The sequence below is a fragment of the Saccopteryx leptura genome, chromosome 12, assembly GCF_036850995.1.
Source record: "Saccopteryx leptura isolate mSacLep1 chromosome 12, mSacLep1_pri_phased_curated, whole genome shotgun sequence".
Lineage (NCBI taxonomy): Eukaryota > Metazoa > Chordata > Mammalia > Chiroptera > Emballonuridae > Saccopteryx > Saccopteryx leptura.
Genome location: NC_089514.1, coordinates 3,048 through 12,928, shown reverse-complemented (window position 1 = coordinate 12,928; position 9,881 = coordinate 3,048). Strand labels below are relative to the sequence as shown.

The window sequence follows — 9,881 nt, the reverse complement described above, 5'->3', positions numbered from 1 at the left end:
TGTAAGTCATGTGAACGTAGTTAAAGCTCGAAAGGTAAGAGGCAGCAGTGAGGACATGCGAGGATTTGGCAAACATTGTTTTGTGAGTTAAAAGTACACTAATGAGTCAATAAAATAGTAATATCCATCCTAGTGTATGAAATAAGGAGGAAAACACAGCTAAGTAAAAATTACTTGAGATTCAAATTTTTACTCATTTCAGAACTCTCGAAGTAAGACAACAAATAGCAAAATTCTGAAGGCACTGGAGTCTCGTGGCAGCATGTAGCTTACTCTAAATCCGGGACTCACAACCTCAGCACTGTTGACATGATGGGCTGGAAAACTCTGTTGGGGGGCTGTCTTGTGCACTGTAGGGTGTTTAGCGGCATCACTGGTCACCACCTACAAGATGCCAGTAGCACCGTCATGGTTGTGACAATCAATGTCTCCAGACCCTGCAGCATACACGAGGAGTAAAATTACTCCTGGTTGTGAATCAGTGCTCTAAATTAACTGAATGCATTCAGACAATAAGGAAAATAATTTAATAGTCCAACATTTCTACCTGCCATTCTGCTCAGTAAGAACCTACCCTGAGAGAAAGGGGAGAGGACAGGTGCTGTGGCAGGTCCTTCCCGGTCCTCTCTTTCCTCCCTGTTCATAGCCCAGATCTCTGATGGACACACTGTCTCATTCCCCAGCCTCCCTTGCGTCTGATACAACTTGTGGCTACATTGCAGACAAACGTAACTGGATGTGTTCAGGGGTCTGCAGGAAGTCTCTAAATGAGAAAAGGTACATCCTACTTTTCACTTTCCTCCTAACAATTTGGACATGAGATGACACTGCGCCCCTAACATGAGGATCTGATGCAATCTCTGGGTCGACACTGTCAGAACTGAGTTGAATGGCAGGACTCCAGCTGGGGTGACAGAATTGCTTGGTGTGGGGGAGGAACTCATACACTGAAATTGGGTGCAGAAGATAATAACAAAAAGAAATTAAGACTAATTTGAGGCAGACTCCAGGAGAAAAGTCTGCTGGCACTCACGATAGAAAGCTTTTCTGGGATAGTGTACCGGGCAAGGATTTCTCCTCGTTTGCTGGCCCAAGACTCAAAGTCTGATGCTAGAATGGAGTTATCATCTCTGTCACTTTTCTTTCTGGAACTGTCCTAAGGAAAAGCAAGACAATCTGTTTAGCAGCATTATCATTTTAATCTTTAAAAAAAGTATAAGCAAACACAGTGACTAGTAGATAGTATGGTATTGTATAATTGAAATTTGCTGAGAGAGAGAACTAATTCTTACAAAAAAAGTTTAAATATATGAGGTGATGGATATGTTAAATAACCTGATCAGCGGGAATATTTTCACAACGTATACATATAGCAAATCATCACATTGTGTACTTTAACTTACAATTTTATTTTTTAATTATACCTCCTTCAAGTTAAAAAAAGTATAAGAAGCTTGACTGATGGTGTCACAGTGGATAGAGCATCGACTTGGGATGCTGAGGACCCAGGTTTGAAACCCTGGAGTCGCCAGCTTGAACATAGCCTTGTTGGACTTGAGCACAGGCTCACGAGCTTGAGCGCAGGGTCACAGACATGATTCCATGGTTGCTGGCTTGAGCCCAAGGTCAGTGGCATGAAGCTGAAGGTTGCTGGCTTGAGGCTAAGGTCACTGGCATGAAGCTGAAGGTCGCTGGCTTGAGCCCAAGGTCACTGGCTTGAATAAGAGGTCCCTGGCTTGGCTGGCGCCCCCAATCAAAGCACATATAAGAAGCAATCAAGGACCAACTAAAATGATGCAACTATGAGTTGAAAGTTCTTATCTCTCTCCCTTCCTGCCTCTCTGTCTCTCTCTCTATCTCACTTAAAAAATATATATAAGCAGACGGCAGTTAGTACCTCACTGTAAAATAAAATAGATCTATTTAAATGTTTGCTATGATTAAAAAAAACTTAGGCCAATTTAGCACAAATGGTTAATAGACATATCAAATTATATTAAAACTAATTAAGAATCAAGGAAAGGCAAACAGAATAAGACCATTTTTCAACAATCAGAATGTCAGAGTTACTATGACTAATACTGTCCTGCATGGCAAGGGGGCAAAGAGACAGACACTCTGAAATATTCCTGGTGGGAGTTCAAATAGGAGAAGCCTTTTTGGGGGCAACAATTTGGCATTAGTCATCAAACCTTAACTATACATTTCCTTAACTTAGTAATCAATTTCTAAGAAGCTATCCTGAAGAAACCAGTACATGAAATGCACCAAGATGTATGTATGTTCAAGGACAAAGGCACCACTGTCTATACTCGCAAACACCAGAAACAGTCTGTGTTCATTAGAAAAGGAATAGAGAATTAAACTATATAGTACCCATTCCCATTCTTTAGAATATAAAGCAGCCATGCAAAATAAGGTTATTCTAGAAGTATTAACACGAAAAGTTCTCCAAGACACAGTGCCATGTTAAAAAACAAAATTATCTAAGACATATCATCATATTAAAAATAAAGTATAAGTATAGATCAAATTATGTTTTTTAGAAAAAGTAAATAAATGTATGCAATGGCAGTGTAGAATGATGGTTGTGAGTGTGGATGCTGAAGTCATACTGGCTGGATTGGAATTCCAGTTTAGGAGTCTGGACTGTGGTGGCGCAGTGGATAAAGCATTGACCTAGAATGCTGAGGTCACCAGTTAGAATCCCCAGACTTTTCTGGTCAAGGTACACATGGGAGTTGATGCTTCTTGTTCCTCCCCCCTCCCTTTCCCCTTCTCTAAAATGAATAAATAAAATTTTTTTTTTAAAAAAAGGAATTCCAGCTTAGATGTGCCTTAACATCTCTACTCCTCCATGTGGACTCCTATCTAGTCTGTTTATCTATCTATGTATCTATCATCTATCTATCTATTTATCTATCTATATTTTATTACGGGGGAGAGTACAAATGCAGTTCCCCACTACCACAAGTTATGCAGTCGAGTTTCCTGCATGTGGAGAAATCACAGGGGTCAGCACATCTGGAGTGCAATGGGTAAGTCCCACCCTGGGACAACGACCTTCGTGATCATCGTGTCTCCCCTGCCAGGTAATCTTCTCCATGGGGGCCTCTTTAAGTAAGGATTACAATACCTCTGTCACAAGGTGGTATGAGAACTAAACTTAGAATGCACTTAGTAAAGGCTGGCCACGCAGCAAGGTGAGACTATTATTATTGTTGTTGTTGTTTATGTATGAGTACGATGTATGCAAATGGTCAGAAATTACTGTCATAAATAGCTATTGAAATACAAAGAAAAGTTATAGAAGAAGACACATGACACAGTGTCATGGATGACCTCCAGGATGGTGAACAGAATGAGGGGAGTTGGTCAACTTCATCTGTAGTATCTATATTTGAGTTTTTCTATAAATATTAATTGAATTAACTAAGGATAAGCCTAAAAATAATTTTAAAAGAATATAATAAAAAAATACATTTTTAAAATGTTTTACTAAAGAAAAGACAGATCTTCCAGAACACACTGCACTTCACCAGCAGTGTCACTATAGACGTACCTCGTGGACATCTTGGTTATGTGAATTGTTACGACCAGAATGCACCCATGTCGTTTAAAAACAAATAGATGAAAACCCCGTCCCAGCACTCACAGAATCAAGCACCAGCTGGACAGTGCCAGCAGGATGTGCTACTGTGACAGCGGCCGTGGCCACAGGGTCAGCAGTGGCGGTGAACATCGAGAGGGGGTCGGTCCCGTCCAGCACAGTGCTCAGCGGGTCCACCATGGAGCTGGAGGACAAGAAGGACGTGCAAGAGGTACTTTCTTTCTGGCTCACTTTCTTCGTCTTTGACTCCATGACTTGTGGGGCGCCTTCACGGAGGTAAGTGGAAGTCTCCTCTGACTCTTGCCAGTGAGACACTTGAAGAGGTTTTCCCTTGTTCTGTGAGTTGACTATTTCTTTGAGACGGGCTCTTATTTTGTGAAAAATTGACCTGACTTAGACCACTAAATGGTCTAAGGAAAAAAAGGGGGAAGTTAGGGTCAAAAAGGAAGAGACAAGGCCATTATGGTTAGAAGGGGTGATGTAATTAATACACTCCTGTGGGGCCCTCTTAGTCAGAGTGCTGTCTCTGAACAAGCAGCAGCCACCTCACCGGGAAGCTTCTAAAAGGTGCAGAACCTCAGGCCCACCAGACCGTCTACATCAGAACTTGCACCTCACAGCAATGGTCTCGGTAGGTAATGAACCAGGACACATAAGCTCCCGGGGTCATCGTACTCTGAGGACAGTGTCAGCAGCTCAGCACAGCCACCTCACCACTGCAGAGCAGTGAATGCCATGTCCTTCCTTTTAGGAGAACGTCTCCCAGTGCCGCAGCCTGGAGTAAGGACAGAGGACAGAGGACAGTTTTGGGGTATGAAGCCATGTTTTTGTTCCTACTGGCCCCTGGACCAGGTGTAACCCTCTGAGCTAAAAGGATCCAACCAGTCTCTCTGCTGAGAACAGGGAGCGACATCCAGAAGGGCCAGTGAGGCTCTGCTCTTCTTCAAATGAGGAAGCTGTGAGGACCCAGGGGCCAGCGGCTAAGGGACAGCGATGAGCACTTTGGACACATATCCACAGGGAAGCAGAGAAAACCAGCCTTCAAGAGAGTGAGAAAGATGGCAGGTAACAGAACAGAGGCAGTTGTGTAGGACGAAAGAGACTCTGACTGACCTTTGTCCCTGGTTCCTGGAAAAGAGACTCTTAAGTCCTTGGAGGGTCTGTCATTCGTGAGCCCCCCCACCCCGATCACACCTGAGTTCATGCTGATAAGATGATAGGGGGCCTGGCCAGTTAGCTCAGTCAGTTAAGACTGTTGTTCTGAAACAAACAAGGTTGCAGGTTTGATCTGGGTCAGGGCACACCAGGAAACAACCAGTGAGTATATGACTGAGTGGAACCAAAAATGATGCTTCCCTTCCTCTTCCCCTCTTTCTTTCTTTCCTTGCCCTTCTCTCTCCCTTCCTGTCTCAGTCTTTAAAAAAAAAAATCCCTGGCCAGATAGTCTGGTTTGCTGGTTGGATGGAGTGTCCTCCCAGAGTGTGGAGGTTGCTGGTTCAGTTCCCTGGTCAGGGCACCAACAGACGTAGCTCCATGTTCCTGCCTCTCTTTCTCTCTCAAAAAAAATGATACAGTGTGGGGGTTGGTCACAAGAAAAAACAACCACTGTAATTAGAGAGTTGGGGCCTTGAGCCAGGTGACATCAGCCCGACCTCAAAGTGTGGGTAGGTGGGGGTAGACAGAGATAATGTTCAATCACCTGCCCAAGGAATCAGTTAATTATGTCTACATAGTGAAACTCCAGTAAATATTTTGGACACCAAAACTCAGTGGAGCTTCCTAGTTGGTGAACACATGACGTGTTGGGAGGTGATGAACTGATTCCACCGGCAGAGGGCAGAGCAGCTCTGCGTTTAGGAAACCCCCCAACCTTACCCTGTGTCTCTTAATTTGGCTGGTCCTCATTTGTATCTTTCAAATGTAAGTGTAGCACTTTTCTGAATTCTGTGAGTTCTAGGAAATTATCAAATGGGTGGGGGGGGGGCGCGAGTCTCAGAGAAACCTTGGGTTTGTAGCCAGTTGGTCAGAAGTACAGATGACTTGGGAGTCCCCCAGGTTTGTGGCTAGTGTCTGATGTGAGAGCAGCCTCATTAAAGACCGTCCTCCTAACCAGTGGGACCGACACTAACCTGCGTGATGGGGCCAAGTGCTTGTCACTGGTTCACATTTGTTATCTTGTCTGCTGGGCATCTAGTCCTTCCTCTCCGAGCCTCAATAGTCCGAATTTTCTTTGTGAAAGCAGCCTTCCCCCACCAGCTCTCAGCTCCCACAGGCCTGGTGGGGTGGACTCTGCTCCCTGGTTGCCAGGGTAGGCACTAGTCCCAACCCCATCAATTAGCATATTCCATCCCCTGCTCAGGAGGGTTGGTTCAGGAAGGACAGATAACCCAACAGGGTAAACAAAACCTCCCCGCCCCTCGCTGCGTTGTTAAGCCAGATGTAAGCTTGGGGCTGACGCAGCTACTCTGTCACCATATGGAGAGAGTTCCTGAGAACAGAACCAACTCACGAGTGGGTCAGATGCCCAAGCCATGTGGATTTGAGGGGCTGTAGGAGGCCAAAGGTCATCTTGTGACATCCTGCTTAATATGACCATCTCTGTGTTCTCAGGTCCTCCACTGTAAGAAACTGTATGTCCTTGATGTCCACTGGCATCTGTCTCTCAACATCATCCTCACCCACGATGACCACATAGCTTCAATCACTTGCCAATAAAAGTGCTAACCCAGAAGAGAGGCACCACCGACGTCTCTTGCCTACTTTTTGTTTTATTTTGTTTTAAAACAAACAGACTATGATGTTATTCAGGATAACACCTTATACTGGTAAGTAGAGTGATCTTTTTTTTTTTTTTCATTTTTCCGAAGCTGGAAATGGGGAGGCAGTCAGACAGACTCCCGCATGCGCCCGACCGGGATCCACCCGGCATGCCCACCAGGGGGCGATGCTCTGCCCATCTGGGGCGTCGCTCCATTACATCCAGAGCCATTCTAACACCTGAGGCAGAGGCCACAGAGCCATCCTCAGCGCCCTGGCCATCTTTTCTCCAATGGAGCCTCGGCTGCGGGAGGGGAAGAGAGAGACAGAGAGGAAGGAGAGTGGGAGGGGTGGAGAAGCAGATGGGCGCTTCTCCTGTGTGCCCTTGCAGGGAATCAAACCCGGGACTCCTGCACGCCAGGCCGAGTCTGAGCCAACCGGCCAGGGCCAGTAGAGTGATCTTAGTATTCCAAATAGGCAATTAAAAAGTAAGATATATTCTGCTTATACCTCCATCTCAGGATAAAGCATCCCATACTTATGCCAACCTCACTGATAATGAAAAAGGAAAGAATAAAAATGATGGTGAGGCCAATACCTTAAAAAAATGGGGTAGGAAACAAACTGATTGGTTTAAATATACAAAAGAAGCTACTGCTGGCAAAATGGAAAAAACCAAGGAACACTGCCTGTAATTTTATGAACCAGAGATATCATTTAGAGAGGCCTTTGACCAAACTTACGGTTATGGGTTTCAGTGGGTGGTAGTCTCCAAATTCCAGTGGCACAACCTCCAGCCAGCATGTTGCAAATTCAGCCTTGTAGTTCCTATTTGTGGAGTGCCTGGTAAACAGTAAAACCCAGAAACCAGTTAGGATATAGAAATACCTAACATTCTAAAACCTCATTGGTGAAACTTCCTCAATGATGGAGTTTGCAAAGGAACAGTAATTCTACTAAGACTAGCCAGAAGTGCTAACTAACAAAAATTTTTTATAAATTAATTTGAAGGTATAAGGAGCTGCTCAAGACATACAAGACCTGTGATGTCAGATACCAGAACCAAGGGAAGTTCACTGATGTGAAACCAGCTTCCCCCCACAGGGCACCTGTGTATTCTTGACATGGACGAGAGGCTGGAGCCAGGCAGAGGGCAGCTGCTAGGATGCAGAGCAGCCACAAGGAAAGGGCTTGAAGGAATCTTACAGGACTGGAGAGAGAAATGAGGGCTCAGAGCTATCAAGACTCTAACCAACGCCTGACCAGGCGGTGGCGCAATGGATAGAGCATCGGATTGGGATGCCGAGGACCCAGGTTCGAGACCCCAAGGTCGCCAGCTTGAGCGTGGGCTCATCTGGTTTGAGCAAAGCTCAACAGCTTGGACCCAAGGTTGCTGGCTCGAGCAAGGGGTTACTCCATCTGCTGAAGGCCCACGGTCAAGGCACATATGAGAAAGCAATCAATGAACAACTAAGGTGTCACAACAAAAAACCAATGATTGATGCTTCTCATGTCCTTTCCTGTCTGTCTGTCCCTATGTATCCCTCTCTTTACTCTCTCTCTGTCTTTGTTTAAAAAAACACAACAAAACAAAACAAACAAACAAAAAAACTCTAGCCAGGGCTTGAAGGGAGTGCAGAGAAGGGAGAAATCTAGATCTGGTTTCCCCACAAAGTGTTTGTCAGTTAAGCTACGCAGCAAGATAAAGAAGCCAACCAGAAAGTAGATGAAGAGCAGACCTTTCATCAGTCTTGTGAGGATTTAACAAGTGAGGACATTAGTGAGATGAATAATAAAAGGGGAGACTGTCTCCACATTGAAGCAGAAAGAACAAAAATGGGAAGACAGAAGAGTGTAGAACACGGGCATGAAGTGAAGGTCTACATCATACAGTTGGAACATAACAGAGAAAGAGTGAGCAGAGCAGCTTTAAAGAGGGGGCTGAAGTTTCAGACTAAAGAAAGACCTTAAGCTACAGATTCAAGAAACACCTGTGCCCCAAGTGAGCCTCAAAAAAACAGTACAACCATACCTAGGGTCTTCAGAGTAAAATAGCTAAAAACTAAAGAAACAAGATTTCTTAAAAGAAAAAAAAATACATTGTTTTCAAAGGACAAGATTGGTATATCAGCACATCAATGGGAGCCAGGTGACAAATGAACTGATACCTTTAAAAAGATATTAACTGCCTTTTATTTCCAACCCTTTCTGTGTGTCTGTCCCTATCTATCCCTCTCCCTGACTCTCTATGTCTGTCAAAAAACAAAAAACAAAACAACACATAATAAGTGCTGGTGAGGATGTGGAGAAAAGGGAACCCTCCTGCACTGCTGGTGGGAATGCAGACTGGTGCAGCCTCCGTGGAGAACAGTATGGAGATGCCTCAAAAAATTAAAAATCGAACTGCCTTTTGACTCAGCCATCCCACTTTTAGGAATATATCCCAAGAACACTGTATCACTGATTCAAAAGAAGAAATGCACCCCCATGTTTATGGCAGCATTGTTCACCATAGTGAAGATCTGGAAACAGCCCAAGTGTCCGTCAGTGGACAAGTGGATTAAAAAGCTGGGGTACATATACACAATGGAATACTATGGGGCCATGAAAAAGAAGGAAATCTTCCTTTTGCTACAACATGGTTGGACCTGGAAACTATTATGTTAAGTGAAATAAGCCAGGCAGAGAAAGAAAAATATCATATTACGTCACTCATTTGAGGAATCCAATGAACATTGTGAACTGAGGAACGGAATTGAGACAGAGGAGGGATCCAAGGGACCAGAGGAAAAGAGGACAGAGGGAAAGGGGATGATAGGATGGGATAAACCTGAAGGGAAGGGGGAAAGACATTGTGGGGAGGGGGGCAAGGGAGTTGTTGGGGGGAATTCGGGGGAAGGGGTATGAATTTGGGGCAACACTAGACTTTAAACAAATTTAAAAAAAGTAACTGCCAGGATTGATACTTCTCATCCCTCTCCCTCCCTTTCTGTCTTTCCCTGTCGGTCTCTCTCTAAAAAAGAAAGAAAAAGTATTTGATAAAATACAACATCCATTTATGATTAAAACACTTAATAAAATAAGCAGAGTGCCTGACCAGGGGGTGGCGCAGTAGAACCCAGGTTGAAGTCCCAATGTCGCTGGCTTGAGCGCGGGCTCACCCAGCATGAGTGTGTGGTCACTGGTTTTAGTGTGAGATCATAGACATGACCCTATGGTCGCTGGTTTGAAGCCCAAGGTCGCTGGCTTGAGCAAGTGCACTCTGCTTGATTCCCCCCCTCTCCCATCAAGGCACATATGAGAAAGCAATAAACAACTATATAAGATGCCACAATGAAGAATTGATGCTTCTCATCTCTTCCAGCCTGTTTGTCCCTATCTCTTTCTCAAAAAAAAGGGGTGGGGGAATGTTCACCCTGAAGTCATGTCAAACCATTATTTTTTTTTTCTATCACTTTTTCCATTATCTCCTCAGATTTACTTTCTGCTCCTTGATGTTTTCTGCAGTCTGAGA

The 9,881-nt window shown here is 44.4% G+C and overlaps 1 non-coding gene across 1 annotated transcript; it reads right to left on the bottom strand.

Annotated features, from left to right (window-relative positions):
* Window positions 1–2,936: 2,936 nt before the first annotated feature.
* Window positions 2,937–3,100, bottom strand: LOC136384294 (U1 spliceosomal RNA). Its single transcript, XR_010747580.1, has one exon. It is a non-coding gene; the product is annotated as a U1 spliceosomal RNA (small nuclear RNA).
* Window positions 3,101–9,881: the final 6,781 nt, after the last annotated feature.